Source organism: Anabrus simplex, chromosome 1, assembly GCF_040414725.1.
Source record: "Anabrus simplex isolate iqAnaSimp1 chromosome 1, ASM4041472v1, whole genome shotgun sequence".
Lineage (NCBI taxonomy): Eukaryota > Metazoa > Arthropoda > Insecta > Orthoptera > Tettigoniidae > Anabrus > Anabrus simplex.
The window spans coordinates 948,518,030-948,539,010 of record NC_090265.1 but is presented as its reverse complement, the minus strand read 5'-3'; positions in this window follow the sequence as shown (position 1 = coordinate 948,539,010).

Genomic DNA, 20,981 nt, shown 5'->3' with positions numbered 1-20,981 from the left:
CTCTTAACTCATCAGTATTTCCGCACATGACTGTTAAATCGAGAATCTACAGATGATAGCGGAGGTAGTGGTACGACTGAGCAACCATCTTCTCTTACCACTAATCAGAGGAAAAATTGATGAAGTCTGATCCTTGAAGAATGAAGGTATCGATGAAAAGAGGGTGTAAAAATGAAAGATTTTCTTGCAAAAGTAATACCGTCGAGGACGGAAAGGAGGAAAGAGTTGACCAATGAAAATAAGGTAGGGAAGATGAAGGTGGGTAGCCTGGCCACAAGTAAGTGGAAACAAGGCCATATCATGTAGGGCCCCGTAGTTACAGTTCCATCCTCCCAATGCTATGGCTATAATCACGATATGTAGTCACGTAATACAAGAAAACTTGCTTGCTTACCATTTATCCAGTGTAGTGAAATTTGTGACTTAACATTCTTCATGAATTATCTTCAAAGAGATGAAAATTGGTGTTTATAAATAAATCTTCATTGCACCATATGACACAGGACACCATAAAAGGAACAGTCTGATTTACTTTAGGAGAAAACCGTTTCTCTCTCTCTCTCTCTCTCTCTAATAGAAACTCAAATACAGCATCATAACACCACTCTTGTCTGGTAGACATTCTTTACTTTTTTAATGTTTGGGATATTGCAATTTTACTAACTCTCTGCAAATAATACCAATATCTGAAAACTCAATAAGTTGACAGTTTAAACTACTATAAAAATGTTAGGTAATGTTTCAGTATCCTCCTTTATGAGCTAGTTTGCCTAACCCATCACGTTTCTCTTAGAATGGTTGTTTTTCATCGCTACTAACAGAACTGTCAATTCTGGAGGAAGTCTGCTACAATATCGGAAAGGATAGCCTGTACACCTCGAATTCATGCAATAAGAAAACAACGCAGACTCCTGCTTGCAGATTTCTTATAGCTACCGTGAACAACGTAATCCCAAGCCGCAGTGAATGCTGTGTTTCAACGAAGCATATGCGAACGGTAATGCGAATTCTTGTCAATACGGTACTATCTGCGCTATAAACGTCATGATTTTAAAGATAATTATTTATTACCGTGAGCGAATCTTGAACAAGTAACTGAAATGTCAACAAATATATTTCAGATTTCTCAATTATTTCCTTTAAGAACTAGAGACGTCATATTCATCAATCTTGTGGTTACACTGCATTTGTAATTTCTAATTAATTTATGTTATTAGTTTTACGTCTCACTTACTACAATCGACGGCTTTTCGCCAAACAGAGGTAACGTAATTTTGCTCCACAAGAGTTCTTTATCGTGCCGATAAATCTACGACACAAGGCTGTCGTATTTGAGCGCCTTTAAAGACCACCGGACTGAGCCGGAATCGAACTCTCCAATTTGGGTTTAGACACCTTACGCTCTACCGTCTGAACCACTCATCCTGGAAAGATATTTGTGTTAGGACTTATTGTAGTGTCTGTTCCAGGTGTATGTTTATGATTTGAGACTAGGCTGCTGAAAGAAACCTTTTATGTTTTCTTTGCTTTTGCCTAACGGTACGATACTAATCTAGCATTTAATAAACGTATTATTTTCTCATGTCATCTGTTCCTGTCCTTCAGTCAAAAATTCATTTCCATGCCCTCATAATAAGTGTTACACATTCATGTACAAGAGGTTACAGTATTAACTATGGCATCATAATCTTAATTTTTCATCAGTCTTCGTATTGGAGACAATATGCTAGCAGTAATAAAAGAAACGCCTTCTAAAAATTATACTGTACTCTTTCTCTTTCTCTTGATGGGTTATTTTCAGGTCATTGTATATGGAACTCGATCGTGTGTTGTGCGTACGTCCGCTGACAACTGTGTCCTAGTCAGAATAATACCATGGAGTGAAGAGTTGCAAAGCTAAAATGAAAAATCTGTCAGTGTAATGATCGAGGCTGTCAGTTGGAGTATTAGTGGCGTTTAGTAAATTGGTATATCCGACAGTAGCAGATGACGGTCGGGTGATCCACAGCCACTGGACTGTCGAATGTGTCGCGTAGTCGTAATTAAATGAGCACGTTTGGTGGGCTCCAATGTTTGATCGAGTAAATTAATATGGTGCTGAGATTCCGTTCTAATCCTTTACATTTTGGAAATATTTTGTCTGTGTTGTTTGTAGTGGCTTGTTGTGGGCAATAGCACCCGTCAAACAGCTAACTGCACGTATTAATTATGATTACTATAAATGAATATTATCTCCCCGGTCGGTGATCATCCGTGAGTGGGAGAGAAGAGTATTCGGTTCTATAAGGAATATATTAACGTATTTTAATGAAGTGAGAAACCAATGTATTAAAACTTGTTCTTCAATAAATTCAGCCTAGGTGGTTGCACCGTTCTGTAACAGAGTAAACGATGTTTTTCATACATTATGCCGTTTCACCATCCACGCCTTGCTCATTTATTTCCTTAATAACTACTTGTACATCTATCAACAGGAATGTGGCCCCTCTCTTGAAACATAAGACAGAAGGGACAGAAAATATTACATGTTACGCCACGGTCTGCCATGGCCTGTTATTTATATTGTTATTGTTGCGAATGAAACTCCATCTGTTTCATTACTCTAATTTATTTCAGTACGATCTAATAAATGCACACGCACACATGTATTATAAACACACTCAGTCCTAACCAGTTATAAAGTCCGGCCCCGCGGTGTAGGAGGCAACGCGTCCTCCTGTCACCCGGTGGCCCCGGGTTCGATTCCCGGCCGGATCAGGGGTTTTTAATTGTAAATAATGACTATCCCTGACCTGGGGACTGAGTGTTTGTGTCGTCCTTAACGTTCCTTTCCTTACATTAAACACTTTACACTTCCGCAATATCCAAATACACGCAGGTTCATAACTTGTGGTGCAAGTAGGAGCAAAAGATATTTTTTTGTAGGTCGACGCCCCGAACAAATAGCATTTAAAAAAACAGTTATGAATGGCTACACTTACTAATAAGTCTATTCACAACTCCCTTTTCCTACGGCACAGTAAGAGGTCTAGCCCGTTCCTTCACCTGGGACGCTAATCCTTACTCTCACTTTCTCCAAGTCAGTCACCTCGTACAACCGCTGTGCTTAGACCGCTGGATTTGAACGCAGTGCCACTGGCTACACAACACACGACGACTGTGGTTCGACTCTACAGATAGTCCAGTACTTCACACAGTCACATGCAGCGAACAACTCAACAGTATTCAACAGCAGGACGATACTCACAACAGCGAACATTAACACAGGTCCATTTATCCTCGCACTCCCGATAGCGGGTTTCCTCGCTGACTCACGGCGATCCTCAGTCCACAGAATTACACGAACACACAGTACAGCCGGTTGACGAGAACAATACACGGAAAGGCCGGCCCCACCCCACAAGCCGGCTGGGAGATTCCAGGTCGTCTGAGTCACCAGCCCCTTTCTGGAAGTACCGAAAGGGGCTACCACGGGGCTGGCACGTAACATTATAATGGACCAGTTCTGCATGCTACTCTTCTGGCGTACTGGTAATGAGTTGGACGGGCATTCGTGAGGTCGTACGTTTGAACACGGCCTACTGCATTTTATTTTTTAAGAAGGAGAAAATATAAATGCCCCTGTCCCCATTATGACTGTTTTAGGAATTAACACCAGGTTTGTGAATTAATTATGCCATGACGTTATAATTATTTATTATGACATTCTGGCTTCAGATAGGAAGAAATATTTTATTCTCAACAAAAATAAATATATTGTGTTATGAAAAAAGTGGCGTCTGCCTGAGAAAATTCAAACAATATTAAAAAGAAAAGGAAAAAAGAAACAAATCCAAGATTCTTCCTTCCAGCTCGATCATATCTTGCAGCCGAATGGGCATGGAGTCGACTGGTCTTTCCAAAGAACGACTGTTCTCAGCCATGATATCCCAGGCATCCTGGACGAGGTTCCAAAAATCATTACGACGTCTTGGAGGGGCATTGGCCAGTTTTCCGCATAATGCTTCACTACCTGTGCTCGCATATTTTCAATTGGGTTCAAGTCCGGAGAGCGACGACATCATTCTATCAGTTTGGTATCCCGTCTGCTTGCAACCCAGTCTTATTTCGTTTGAGATGTATGGACTGAATGATTATCCTGCTGAAATTGAAGAATTCCAGGATACAACCACAGGAAATATGGAATGACTCCTCCTTAAATACCATAGTTAGAAACTGCATCAACTGTGCACCTACAAGTGCATGCACAATTTTATTTCACTACAGGAGAGTATAATGTAATATAAGAAAATAAAGAAAAAATAAACACAATATTATGCACCTGTATTGTTCCAAACCTAACTTTATATCATTTATGTCGCTCAAGAACAATAACACATTAAAATTGATATCATGAACAAGGATCGAACTCGCAGGCTTCGATTTATTTTACCGCTTTACCGCTGTTCAACAAGAAAAACGTGTCGTCATAAGCCTTGTCTGTGCGACGTTAAACAAAACAAACATCTGCGTTTTCTGATGATACTGTGAATGTCGTTAGAAAATTCTTAAGTTAACAGGGGCCTACTTGTGTGAAAACTGGATTTTAGCATTTTGGGGTCTTATTTTTTGCAAAATAGAATTCTGTTGAAAGCCGTAAATTATTTCCGCAAATTGAGCATTTTATAATATATTAATCAACATGATGCACCACGAGAGGACACGTCCTGTTTTGCAGACGCCATATGAATGCCTCTTACTAGTAGACTGTTAAAGCTAGATTTCTTGATGAGAAAAGCGCAATCTTAAATTTGGTCATGGAGGCATTGGAAAAGTTAAGAAGGTATTGGCCATGTACAGTACCGCATATGTTTATGGCTCTGCAAATTGACGAAATATCTAACAGGATTAAAGTTATCTGGTTGAAACAGTATTTGAGGAGCAAACAGACTGATTGACAGTACGATAGATCGTTTACAAAATTACTAGGGCCAAGCTCCATACAAGAAACTGAAGGCTGCAGAATGGGAATTTCCACTGATTTGAACCGCATGGTTACCGATGTTCCGAAGGATATCACTTTTGACGTAAATATAATACTGTAGAAAGAGCCTAATTATAAACATAATAGCTTGCCTTTAACAGTAACGGAGGGAGATCCTCCTGGATGCTGAGCAGGGATATTACTGTATAGCTGAGGTGATTCAATCAAACTAATTTCATTTTTCTCAGAACTGCCATTTTTGGAACTTGGATACACTTTATTCGGAAACTAGTTGAGCAAGTCGCATGCAACTATCTTGTACATTACTATCTCAGTGAAGAATAGAATAGAAATACGTATCATGGAATTTTCCCTCAAAGAAACAGACAGTATTTTACATATTTTTCCAGAACTCACAAATCAGTTCCATCTGGATTGGAAGAGAACAAGAGTTTTACTGACTTCATTTGTACAGTCGGTTAGTTGCTGTCTTATTGTTCTCAAGAATTATGTTGCCACCGAAACCGCATGTTCTGTTAAGTGATTATACATTTTTTAAATATTATTTCTTTTCTAGCGCTTTGTCGTCGCACCAACTCGGATAGGTTTTCATAAGAAATCGCTCCGTCAGGGAAGGAAGCAACCTTGGTTTTAATGAAGGTACTGCCCAGAATTTGGCTGGCGTGAAAATGGAAAACCAAGGAAATCAATTGTTAAGGCTGTCGCAAGTCTAAGAGCTGTACAGTGTAACTTTCCTAACTGCTTGACTAATTTTTACAAACATATATAAATCTGGATTAAATTGAAAAATCTGAATATCTGCATTTAATATGAAAATTAACATTCATTAAATAAAATACACACTCGTCGGACCTTGTACTCACACTTACTTGTTACCTGCTTACTTACACATACGTTATTTGAAGGGCGCCAGCTGCCACTCAGTGCAGCAATAATAGAATGAGACTCTTGACTATCTCTAGGGTGTGGGGTAATAAGCTTACTTTTGACAACATACCATATAAGTTCTGGGAAAAGGAGATTGGCGTTCGGTTTCCCCATTAATTTTGAGGTTAAGATATTTTACTGTCAATGAAATAAAACTATGAATTCGTTTGATAGAACAATATATATTCTTTAAATAATATATCAAAAAATAGTGAGTCTTGTTGCGACAAAACAGATGAGAATATGAAATTATGACATTGCAACTGAAAGAAACTAGGCATGAATTTGAATTCTTCTCGACCGGACATTTAACAATTTATACGACATATTTCCCTCATTGATTCACTTGACTGTACCTTCAACACTTCTAGTGTAATTACGACGTATTCCTTTGATCTGGTGTTTACTGTAGATGTGTCGCGCCTAACTTGGTGATACATCCTTGTGACTGCTTCTTCTCCATATCATCTGACTTCTTTGTAAGTCAATATGGTATTACCTCTTGGCAGGTCCAGGGTTGCCCTCTCTGACTCCATGGTAAGCCCTTGCGTCCGTGTCTTCCACTAAGTGACGGACCAACTTTTGGCCTCACTCTCTCAGTGACCAATAATTAATGGCTCACTGAGTCTTCTCCATCTCTCGTTCACACTCGTTGACTGACCGACTGAGGCCTCTTCATCTAGTACACTTGTTCACTGTACTGCTTCCGTTTAAATAATGACTGACGCTACCATATGCATCCACCTTTTATATAGACGTTGGTTGACACGGCTACGTAATCTCCCGAAATAACAATGACATACTCCCACAACGCGACAAATATTACATACAGTTGTGAAATAGCCCGGGGCGGCCGACTCTCTGAGCGCATATTCTAAAAGCTCACGATGACGTAGCCATGACTTAGCAATGACTTGGCAGAATCGCCACCAATCTTGCACAATGTACCAACGTCACATCCAATTTCTGATATATACAACAATTCTCACTGTACAGGTATTGAGTGTTATTCTACACATACGTATATATGCATACATCTAAGTACAATCTTGCAAGCAACAGGCACTGCAAAATCGAATTGAATAAAACTGATAATTACAATAATAGTAACAATATCACAGATAACATAATAATAATAATACGGACATAATAATAATAATAATAAAATACAGATAAAATCATACAATAATAAAAATACAGATATCATCTTGTTACGGGATTTGAACCGTTACAATTCGCCTCCCTCATAAATAAATCGAAGAACAAAGAATCGATTGATTTATGAACAACATAATATAAATATAACACTGACACATATAAACACTTTAAATGAGTATACAACAATAATTTTCTTTTTCAACATCCATACATTTTATAAAATATCAAAAGTATGAGAATTTTTCTCGCACATTGTCATCTCAGATAACTGTCCAGTGTCCCATTCTCATACAATACACAAGAGCATAGCCCTTAATTTAACACACACAAATAATTTTCAATCAATATACAACATTCTTCTCCTTTTTTTAACATATCAAAATATTTTGTGAAAATTCACTTATATGAGAACTTTTCTCGCATATTGTTATCGCAGATAACTGTCCAATGACCTGTTCTCGGCTTTTGCCACACAACACATGACAATGTAGCACTTATTCTTCCAATACACCAATACGACACTTGGTTCACACGCAAATTCACATATGTTAGTTTTATTTTGCCAGTTTCTCACGAAATTTAATCATCTTACTCTTATTTCAACAAATCTCACGTGAAATACTTCTTTAAGTTCTTAATGTTGTAAGTACCGACAATCTTCCCTTCCTGATCTTTTAAGGAATATGCACACTTCCCGATACGGCTCACAATAGTGAAATACCCCTGATACAAAAGAAAGAATTTAGACATATTTCCCGCCTCTGCAGATGATGAAATGGAACTCTGCGTAGCACTCTGTCACTCAAACTGACTCAATTTTGCCCTTATTAACTTGCATCTCTCAATAAATCACATCCTTCTTGGCAACAACAATAAAAGAAACAATATTATGGCTACAAGATGGTTCAATTATTCCATAATCCAGCATAATGTTTATTTGTTCTAAGACTTCACTAGCATTTTTAAGTTGAATGGGGTACTTACCTCCCACAAATGACGAATGGTCATGTACTACAAATTTATGTTCATATACGTGTTCTTCCTCACTTACCACTAAATACATCTCGATGCTTACCTAACATCGAACACAATTACTCCTCCTGTAATTCACTCAAATTACCTCACGTCACTGCCTCATACCGACTATCCCTCGGATACTGGTCGTACAGGCACGTAACACACCCAACAAAACATTTCCTCTCACTAGGAACACCTTCACTTACCTCTCATATATCTTTAAAGAACACCCGTTACCAAACACTTATCTCAGACCATCATTATTAACATGTACTTCTTTGCTAGTTTCCTCCCGGAACAAACACACACTACCCAAATCAAAGTCTACTCTACTTCCATGATTTGCAACCAAGTCAGCTCCCAAAATAGCTGAATACCCAAGATCTGGTACAACAAGGCATGGCTGAAACTTACAATTATATTTACTTATGATTGGTACCGCTATCATTTTATTTACTCACTTTGACTTACCCAACGCCTGTTATAATATCTAGTAGTACCTTTGCTTACCTTCTTCGTATCACAATTTCCATCATCGGAGTTATCACCTCACTACTTACATCACATTCCCAGTATTACAAGTACTTACATCACTAAACAGAACACTTCTTACGTCGAACTTACTAATACTATTAATTACTTCATGATCTACGACTACGTCATTACTTAAATATCTCACTTAACACTACTTAGGTCACAATCACACTACATTCTTAAATCTACTTTCATTACGTAACTACTTATACTAAATAAATACTAAATACCAGTTCATCTTCTACCTTCAGCCTGTCCACTTACCGGTAACTTACCCGATTCCCTGTGAATCTGAAATACTCTGACTCGATAACGACACTTGGATAACATTCATATTAAGACTATCATAATCTCTCTGATAACTCAAATCCGTACGTCTCCCATCTTCCGATTCTCTCTGATTACTCTTCTGACCTTCTCTCTCATAACTCAAATACATACGCCTCCCATCTTCCGATTCTCTCTGATTACTCTTCTGACCTTCTCTCTCATAACTCAAATACACACGCCTCCCACCTTCCGATTCACTCTTGTTACTCCTCTGACCCTCTCTCTCATGACTTAAATTCATACGCCTCCCATCTTCCGATTCTCTCTGATTACTCTTCTGACCCCTACCACCATCGACACAACTATTAATCCTCTGCGGATCATGATCACTACTTCTCTGATACACGGCTAACATTTCCCCCCCTCTCTCTGCTATACTACTTTCCGCAGACATCATGCGCTCTCTCTCTCTCTCTCTCGCGCACACCCTTCCACACATTCCTTCCAAAGCCTGTCAATGAACACTTTAAACTCTCCTAAATTAGACATATTATTCCAGTACACTCGAAACCATATTTTACTTTCACCGATAAAAACATTAGACAAAATCTCCAACACATATTCCCATTCAATAACAGTATTCCTCAACTTACTTGCAAATCTTTTCTCAACTACTTTTACCAATTCTATAGTACTGAACTGTTTTCCAGAGAACTTGGTTAAATCACGATCCCTACTGAACAAACCACTCGCTACTATCACCTCACCAGCCGACTCACCAGCAAATTCAAATTCCTGCCGTATCACTCCCTGGCAGTTCACAACTTCTTCTTCTTCCGCTGCTCTCTCAGAATTCTCTTCCACTATTCTCACTTCTTCCTTCAATTCTTCCTCTCTCTCTCACCTGTTGTGATAGCATTTTCTGTTCATTCCGTAGTTCAGTGACCTCCACAAGTTTGCTTTCAATTTGTTCATGTCTACTAACCTGTTCCCCCGTATCTTCTCCAACTGCATTGCAAATCTTGTCCAATCTTTTCTCGACTACCTCATGAATTACTTCCCGATTACTAGAAATTGTATTACTTAACAGTACGATATTGTTACTGTCCTCTGTATATATTTCCTTGACTTGTTCCGTCTGATTATGAAGATTGCTCCAATCCAACTCCATTTCACCTTCAATTTTAACACACTCTTCATTTGACTTACTTTCTAACTTATATTCATGATCATTTATTTCTAATACCTTAGTATCTGTATTACCAATGATTGCACTGCTCCTACTATCAATTATTTCTTCTACTTGTTTATTTCTAGTATCAATTAGTCTCTTACAGTTTTCATTATTACTACTAATTATTTTATCCATTTTACGAATACTTTCGTTATTCCTACTAATCATTTTATCCAGTTTTCTACATAGAGAGTTAATAATTTCTTCCATCTGTTTATTGCTATTTTCGATACTACTATTAATCATTTTTCCCATATGTTTTTTATTATTATTATTTTCACTACTAGTATCAATCTTTTTTTCCATCTTACCACAGCTACCAATCACTTCTTCCATTTGTTTCTTATTATTTTCACCAGTACTACTACTAATAAAAAATTCTTTAATTTCTTTATTATCAATATCAATCTTTTCCTCCATTCGTTTCTGAATATTTTCACTACTACTTATTAATTCTTTCATCTCTTTCTTATTATTTTCTTCCATCACTGTAAATCTGGCCAGCAGCAAACTTAGAATATCTTGGTTCATTCCCCCCACGATTTCCTTTTGAGTTTCAGTGTGCTTCTCAATTTCTGCACTTTCCTGAATTACCTCAGAAGCTTTCGTCGTATTCACCTGCTGCCTACTCTGAATTTCACCTTGGATGTCTGCAGAAGCAATGACCTCGTCGTCACATGACTTGTTATTGTCTTCCTTGTCCATCTTTGGTTCACTAGTGATAGTACGCGATCTCAAATTAATTTCCCTCTTCAAATCCCTTGACATATCCCCAAAATACAAATATATATCACAAACTTACACTCCTGACATTTACCGGTAATAATTCCGTTGGCTTAAATGTGCATACTCTTCCCAAAATGAACCTATGATATGCTGTCATTCAGAACAGATTCTGAATTTATTCGTGCACCACGTTGCGGAGCCAAATTGTAACTTTCCTAACTGCTTGACTAATTTTTACAAACATATATAAATCTGGATTAAATTGAAAAATCTGAATATCTGCATTTAATATCAATATTAACATTCATTAAATAAAATACACACTCGTCGGACCTTGTACTCACACTTACTTGTTACCTGCTTACTTACACATACGTTATTTGAAGGGCGCCAGCTGCCACTCAGTGCAGCAATAATAGAATGAGACTCTTGACTATCTCTAGGGTGTGGGATAATAAGCTTACTTTTGACAACATACCATATAAGTTCTGGGAAAAGGAGATTGGCGTTCGGTTTCCCCATTAATTTTGAGGTTAAGATATTTTACTGTCAATGAAATAAAACTACAATATATATTCTTTAAATAATATATCAAAAAATAGTGAGTCTTGTTGCGACAAAACAGATGAGAATATGAAATTATGACATTGCAACTGAAAGAAACTAGGCATGAATTTGAATTCTTCTTGACCGGACATTTAACAATTTATACGAAATATTTCCCTCACTGATTCACTTGACTGTACCTTCAACACTTTTAGTGTAATTACGACGTATTCCTTTGATCTGGTGTTTACTGTAGATGTGTCACGCCTAACTTGGTGATACATCCTTGTGACTGCTTCTTCTCCATATCATCTGACTTCTTTGTAAGTCAATATGGTATTACCTCTTGGCAGGTCCAGGGTTGCCCTCTCTGACTCCATGGTAAGCCCTTGCGTCCGTGTCTTCCACTAAGTGACGGACCAACTTTTGGCCTCACTCTCTCAATGACCAATAATTAATGGCTCACTGAGTCTTCTCCATCTCTCGTTCACACTCGTTGACTGACCGACTGATGCCTCTTCATCTAGTAGACTTGTTCACTGTACTGCTTCCGTTTAAACAATGACTGACGCTACAATATGCATCCAACTTTTATATAGACGTTGGTTGACACAGCTACGTAATCTCCCGAAATAACAATGACATACTCCCACAACGCGGCAAATATTACATACAGTTGTAAAATAGCCCGGGGCGGCAGACTCTCTGAGCGCATATTCTAGAAGCTCACGATGACGTAGCCATGACTTAGCAATGACTTGGCAGAATCGCCACCAATCTTGCACAATGTACCAACGTCACATCCAATCTCTGATATATACAACAATTCTCACTGTACAGGTATTGAGTGTTATTCTACACATACGTATATATGCATACATCTAAGTACAATCTTGCAAGCAACAGGCATTGCAAAATCGAATTGAATAAAACTGATAATTACAATAATAGTAACAATATCACAGATAACATAATAATAATAATACGGACATAATAATAATAATAATAATAATAATAATAATAATACAGATAAAATCATACAATAATAAAAATACAGATATCATCTTGTAACGGGATTTGAACCGTTACAACAGCTCTTACTTCGCAGCCAACTCGCTCAGTGATTGATGACGTCTGGTAGCTCCCATGTCAAAATATTATGTTATTATTTTATTTCTCTCAGCAACAAGTAAGTTTATAAGCTGGACGATTTGCATAGCTAAATTTGACACCGGTTGTTTCTTGACCCTAAACAATGATCCCTCTTCATCCTCCTCTAAAAGGCATGCCTTAATCCATGGCCAGTTTTGAACCCACAATATTTGAAACTTGACACTACTACTAAGGCCGCGACGCTGAACATTAAGCTAAGGAGTCGAACAAACTACTGCTTCATACATATTTTGTGTGCAGTACTCTGTGAAATAAAATCAACATACTACTTGCCACGGTAACTCTATATTTACCTAATCTTAGTTTAAAATCTTTATAAGTGCAAAGAAGCTGTTACTGGATCTTATATTAAACTGTTCTATATTTTCGACTGTTTAACTCAATGGGAGTGCAGTGAAAAAACAAAGAGAATATGAAAGCATGAAAGGCATTAGAAGACAAATAAAATATTTCGTAACGAGACAGATGAAACGAAAGATAAAGAACAAAGTGCAGTTCCGTATATACTCCTTCGTTGGATGATGAGATTTTCTTCCTTGTTTGAAAAGTGTATCACATATGCTCGTATCTTCTGGATTATTTTCTTAGAAGAGGCAGAAAAAACTCGTAGCATGTAGGCCTATACCAAGAACGTGAGCTCATTTCAGTTATTTTATAGTGGCTATTAAAGCATAGGTACACACTTCCTGACACAAAAACTGAGCGGACTCTTAAACGGAAGGTTAGACTTTGTACATCTCGTCCCGTTCTATGGTATTCGGTGTTATAAAATATTTCTTGCCCTACTCCTATCCATTACTCATTTGGCATATAAACTTGCGCAGTTCTTTTTATGACTGGGAAGTATTCCTGTTGAGGCTTTGCGTGGAGGTGTAATGTGTCACACTTCGAATTTAACCGATAATTTAGCGTTATTTGTTTTACGTCCCACTAACTACATTTTTACGGTTTTCGGAGTTTAACAGAGAATATTTAGTGGTATATTCAATATATATTTTCTGAAGTAGAGGTCATGACTACATTAAAGCTTCAAAAGGCGTAATGTTAAAGCTAAGAGTGTATGTAATTCTTCATATCGTGGTCATAGTTGCAGGACTTCCAATTTTACATGGATTCCGAAACACGACTTTTCCTTTACTGTTAACTTTTAAATGCATGCTATTTAACATTTTGACATTTAACCTTTACTTTTGTATCCCTGAAAGATATTGCTACATCAGAGATAAATACTCGCTTCACAATTTACATGTGTATACAGTATATGTACAGTGATCCAGTTGAGTCTTGCGTCTTCAAAAATTGCTCTTTTGTGAGGCATAACGAATTCCAAACTTCAACTTAGTGCAACATGATGTAACTACTTCTCACTCATCAATAATGCAAGTTGCTTTACGTCGCACCGACACAGATAGGTCTTATGGCGATGATGGAACAGGAAAGGGCTAGAAGTGGGAAGGAAGCGGCCGTGGCCTTATTTAAGGTATAGCCCCAGCATTTGACTGGTGTGGAAATGGGAAACCACGAAAAACCATCTTCAGGGCTGGCGATAGTGGGGCTCGAACCCACTATCTCCCGAATACTGGATACTGGCTGCAGTTAAGCGAGCTCGGTATGTCAGTAATGTAGACCCACAGCGCATAGGCCTACAAGCACTCAGCAACCTATGTCATAGATATTATGTTAACATCATAGAGCACCTGAGTACATGCACTACATCACGAACTACCCTCCAGAGACCCCCACATAATTTGCAGATGTGCTATACCGTGCATTTGGAGGTTAAATGGAAAGGTGTGGTCATCAACATGTTTTTACTACAGCAGTGTTCACGAGTTGCATTTATACCATATCGAACGGTTCATTATTTTGAAGTTTTTTAATTATTATTTTGTCCCTTTGCTTGCTTTTGGTCCATATGAGGAATTTGGCGTTTCGTCGGTCGTCGAATTTCTGTATCATTTTGTTATATATTTTGTTGGATGATACGAGTAGTTGTCCCAATATAAATCTTCTGCAATGTATATCCGGCCTGAAGGTGTAGTCTATGCTTGTAATTTTTGAAATTCGCTTAGTTTTCTTCAGCTGATTTTGTAATTATAGGGGTTGATCCTTCCCTTAGTCAATGAATATTCTACTTATTTTCAGTGATCAAAGAAGAAATAGCTTTTCTCCCGAGTGATCTGTGGACATCCAAGTGTTTTAAAAGTATTTCTAGCCATATTTCTGTTTTGCTGATTTGCTGATAAGCCCACACAACACTTCATCCAAAATCACATTAGGAAAGCAGAATATCATTTTCGATGTGATTATGCTGTTGTGCGTGATGAAGTAAAAATATATTTTCAGGTGGCATTCTTTTTTTTTTCTGGGGGCTTTACGTCGCACCGACACAGATAGGTCTTATGGCGACGATGGGATAGGAAAGGCTTAGGAGTTGGAAGGAAGCGGCCGTGGCCTTAATTAAGGTACAGCCCCAGCATTTGCCTGGTGTGAAAATGGGAAACCACGGAAAACCATTTTCAGGGCTGCCGATAGTGGGATTCGAACCTACTCTCCCGGATGCAAGCTCACAGCCGCGTGCCTCAGGTGGCATTCTTGTACCTGAAGTAATGTTTATAGCGAGGAGGCATGTTCTGTTGGTGATTGTGCTATAAAATTCCCATTTTTCGTTAATAATTTTGTTAGTAGGCATAGCTCACTGGCTGTATGGCACAGTTGGTTATACACTTGCCACGTGTGCCCTAGCGTGCAGCAGTGCACATCGACAAAGTTCAAGGTGCTTAAAAACAAGATGCATGTGCTACTGGACCTACTGGAATCCCTAGGCGTACCATGTGTATAGTCGTTCCAAAAAAAAACCGAGTGAATGGTATTATATCGACGGCTTAGTTCTAATACCAGGTATCTGACAATGCTCTTCCTATACATTATTTTCCTTAAAACCGGTCACGCCTCCCAGACACATGATATGAATATGCAGTCCTCCAGAACAATTTTCGTTGTGTTCATTTTCCTATGCAAATGTGTAAAAGAAAATTAACCTTACCTTGCCGTACTGTAGGAATGTGTATTTGCGCACTCCTACAGAACAATGTATTTAACGTTTATTTTCCTTTACACTTCAGCATAGGAAAATGATCAGAATGAAAATTGTTCTGATGGACAGCATATACAATTTGGCGAGGAGGCGTGACCAGTCTTAAGGAAAATAATGTATAGGAACAGTACTGCCAGATACGTGGCATTAGAACTAAGCCGTCGATATAATACCGTTACATATATGACTGTTATGGGGTGTAATGGTACTCCGAGGCATTCCAGTGGGTCCAGTGGCACAGGCATCTTATTTTTAAGCACCTTCAACTTTGTCGATGTGCGCTGCAGCACACTAGGGTACAAGAGTCAAGTATATATATTGATTAGATTTGACAACTATACGGTATACTTACTACACCATCTCTTTGGTAGGAGTACTTTCTGGTTCGCCCTTCCCTGTTTTAAATTGTCTCCTGTCCGACATTGGCCTCGTTAATTATACAGTGGGTTTGTTTCCGTCAGAGACGATGTAGGAGTCAGGGCCTGCTCGTATAGAGATACTATCATGGGGCGAGCTTCATTACATATTGGCCCGGTTGCATGGTCGATAGTATCAGCCATGACAGGCTATCAAGGTATTGAGCAGTGGACTGAAAACACATGCGTAATCGGGGTGGTCTGAGGAAACGGCTTCACCCTCCACAACATCTAATGAATTAGTAACAATTCATACTGCTAAATCTGGGGAGGCTACTCGTGAAACATTGATAAAATGATGGAAGGAAATTCTCCCATCGGCACCATAAGAAACAAATCTCATCTTACATGAGAGGCGTTTGGTATAAAACAGAACACAAAGAAATGGGATCAATTAAAGATATAGAGCTTTTATTCTTTAAAATTTGTTTTAGTGATTCTTAACTTATAGTACAGGCATATCTATAACAAGTTTCCCCACTTCATTTTGATTGGAGTGGGTTTTTAGCCGGCTCGCTCGGAAGGGAATTAGTACTTCGAATCTTCGCCTTTCTTTCCTGGATCCTTATTTGCTCCCATATCTTTCCATTCGTTACCGATGATAAGTATTCACAAGGGCATTTTCTATGGACTTAAGAAGCACAAAAGCTATGCATAAGAAACGTTAATTTTTCGACTCCAACGTGGAAACTGTTGGGAATGTGTTATAAGATGCAATTCTAAATTAAATCCGCATTAGATGCCATCCTGTGGCTGCCATCCTATGTGTTCAGAGGATCCAGCTACAGAAGCAAGACACTCTAAATAGTATTCTAAACTCTCTTGGTGATAACGTAGTTCATTACGCTCGCAGTAAGTTTTACAATCATGAAACATCAATCAATATAGTGTTAATTTTTATTACACTCTTAATTCCTAAGTTTAATCTAACATAATTAGAATGCAGTGAGCTCTGACAACGCTGAAGTTGATCGAAATAAGATCAATGTTATTCTTGTCGTATCGGGAACTCTTATTATACACGCCAGAGTTAACTGTGATTAAACTGCCGTGACTTTATACAACATCACGACTTGTGTTAAATATAGCCTCTTGATTAATTCCTTAGAGTTAAAGGGTGGAACTTTCTTTTCTTGTTGCCAGCAGCTTCAGAACACAAACTCAGGTAGAGGGTAGACGATATTAAAAATACTTTCGCAAACACTGGTCCTCTTTGTTTTTGGTATTACTAACTTGCCCCCAGTAATGAAATGACTAATTGAACAAAATATGAATATGAAATAGTTCACTTCAGAAATTTCATTGTGCTGTTTTCAAGAAGTTGAGTATGTCATCACAACAGCTTATCTTCCTGGCAACTTTTTAAATTATAATTCCGAGGTGAGCTTGTGTGGGGCTCACTTCACGTTTCTCTCGCTGTTTTATGTTTTCTGTATTTGTGATTCCTTAATACATCATACAAGAATATATTTCAAACTAAGAAGATACATTCTTCAATATTCTGTACCCTAAATCGTTTGCTAGATGAAGCCTCAGAAGCCCACTTTCTGTTGGTTCATTTTTATCCGGAAGAATCTTCTGTTGTATTATCTCCATTGGATATATTAAATAATATTCCTACGATCATAATTTTCTCTCTGAGAATAAAGTTGTACTGTAATTGATATCTGAATTTGGAGTTACTGGCATTGTTGGTATTTCACTACAAAAACGACTTTTACGGTTTACGGATTTTTTCCCTGCAGGAGTTATTTTGTGTGCCAGTAAATCTATGGACACAAGGCTGAGCCTGGATCGAATCTGTCAGTTCCGGCTCAGAAGGCTCTGCCATAGCATTGAGCTATTCAGGTATAGTCATCTTTCAAATTGAAATTCCCCTCCTAAATTGAATCGATCATTTTAAAAACACCGTATGTCCACAGTATCATTTTTTTCAGGAGGCACAATAAACTGAATAACGCATAGGCCTATGTAATAGCACAGATCAAATGACATAACTGTTGCTACACATTAACTTGTACTGCTGAACTAGAGATAAAGCGGTCTACTGTACGTCTCCTGAAATTTTATAATTCAAATCTCAATTGTGAGGGCATATAAGGTTTTCAAAATGAATGAATTATGAATCATTTGTAGACATACATTGGCAGTTATTTTTGGAAACTATACATCATATTTGTGACAATATTTAGTTACTAATTATTCGGTAATCGATGTCACAAAACTGTCTGAATTTTTTCGGTACATTATTTTAACACTTCCAAACGATTTTGATGTTAATAAACGGGGGTAAGGGGTAGACATACATACTCAAACAGTTTTGATGTGTAGGGCATCTCATTCATGTCTTTGTAGGCCACACGTTACAGGAACAGTCTTTAATAATATACTAGAGGACCCGTGCAGCATTCATTATAAATAGGTCAGATAACTCTGCCTGTCAAGTCATATTGTTTTGCCTGCCTTTTTCAATGGTTGTATGAACATTTAATAAGAAGCGCGTTATGGTAATCCACAGTTCATAGTCAGCATTCATCCATTCTGACGTCATCATGCTGTATGTTTGGTAAACATCTGTCCATATATTTACTTTTTTTTTTTTAATTCTGCAGTTCTTGATGTAAATCTTGGTATTGTGTCGTTAAAGGCAGTTCTTCTATATAGAACGGTTGTCTTCTGAGCTCATAAGTTAGTCTCGAAGGAGCGTTTTTTCCGGGCAGAGAACATTTTAAACATATATGGCTTTCACCCTTTCTAGTGTCGCTAGCTGTTCCCAGATAATGTCTAAGGCGTATGTCATGATGGGATCTGTTTGTACGTAGAATTTTTTTCTCTTAGTATAGTATTCTTCCGTGATCAGAGTGTAGGCTACATTCTCTGGCTTGACAGGTAGTAATCAAACATGGCATTAGTAAGGATAAAAATCACATATATCAGAATATTAATGAAAGTGTCAATCGCTTAGCAATCTGCTAAGTACAGAATGTATTGCGGGTTAGGGTAAGCCTTCGCTTGCAATTATTGGAGTGCTCATTTAATGAATTGATTTTATGATTACTCAAAGTTGGCTGAACTTAAGAGTCCTATCAATGTCTCATGATTCACCAACAGGTAATTCCGGAAAGAATAAAACAAAAATGAAGCAAGAACGGACGGGCGGATTTGCCAAAGGTGTTTTAGTAAACTCGTTTACTATATAGATTTTATAACTACGAGGTGAGGAAAGGAATGGGAAACTACCTCACTCCTCATTTCCCTAGTACGCCTCTTCAGTGATGCCTAGGCCATCTATGACAGCTGATAGCAGAGGATCCCACCAGCGTTAGCACTGACGGACTGAACATACATAAATAACTACGATCAGGAACATACTGTATGATCTCGAGATCCTGAAGTTCCTTCACGCTTATGTTTGCCCTATCTTCATTAAATATGTACTTGCGGCAATATAGGAAATGTGCAGGAATGATAAGCTGGAGTTGAACATTCACTCGGAATCAATTATGTTCCTTGTCTGCGCAACTCCTGAATACATCTATGTGTAACAGAAGTGAAGGGATTGCTTCTCAGTCTTCTTTCTTTTTCAAGAAACCATTAGCTATGATGTTCACTGGTGAACTAGACACACTTCTTCACTCACATCCCTCCATTTTATCTCCAGACAACGGAAACAGCTGACTGCACAAAATATCGAATATTTGGATCAATGATGTCAGTGATTCTGAAAACACACTATTTTCCGAACACACGGTGTTTCCAAAGGGAATCTCAGACGTTTCAGTACTTAAGCAACGCGTCAAACCATACAGACTCCCTGTACATGTTACAGTACATGTGGCATTTTTTGACACATGAAAGGATGTCTTTCAAACTATACATCTGTGTACCTAACACATTTCTCCCAAACAGTGGACATACTATGTTTACAGAATGACAGATTCAATTGAAGTTATGGAATAATTAATTTATTATTAAAGGGAATTTCTTGCAGAAGTATGGTAGAACCTTTGTATTATTTACTTTGCGGAGTGACTATTTAAATATGGTTTGGTTACTAAAACTATTTCAGTTTTTGTGTAGAGCTAACTATTGAGAAACCACAGGCTAAATGACTTGATACACATGATTGTACCTCCGGCCTCGAATCTTGACTATTCTTTCAAGGGGAGGTACAACTGGGCAACCATTCCCTTTGAATTTCGATTCATCCAGATAACACTTCAGCAATTTGTTCTTCCACGTACATTAGTCGTTGCTCATCATTATTTTCATAGTACGTACTAACACTTCATCTTGAAAATTTTGTTTTACAAGGTTTTGGATCCGATAATGCTGTGCATAGTACGAACTGTACGGAATCTTACCAGATATGTCGAATTTTAATGTTATTTTTCAGGCGAGTTCTCTCGAACGCTCATTGCTCTGACGTGCAGTAATTTATTGGTTAAATCTCAGTCCAGAAGATCTGGTTCGAATCTCGATGTATTGAACACCAGGTTATTCAAAATTCTGGATCTTTCTTTATATTATAACTGTGCAGCAGCACCAGCAGCAGTACCTCTGAAGCCGTAGCACCTTTCTGCACCTACAATCGTAGCAGAGGAAAGTGACACACTAGCTTGTACAGTGAGTTGCAACAGAGATTTAGAGGGGATTTTTTCCTAACGGATCCGGTTTCATCTACCTTTTTCTCTAATAATACAATTCGTCTCCCTCATTTTGTTAAGAACGAGCTCAGTGGTGCGAAACTCCTGTTCTGTAGACAGACGCCAGGAAACCTGCGAATGAATTGAAACCAGCACTTCTTGACAGATGAATACTTTGCATAACTCTCAGAAATGAAAACACGTTACTCTACAGTAAACATCGCGTTTTAAGCTACACTGTTTTAAAAACACA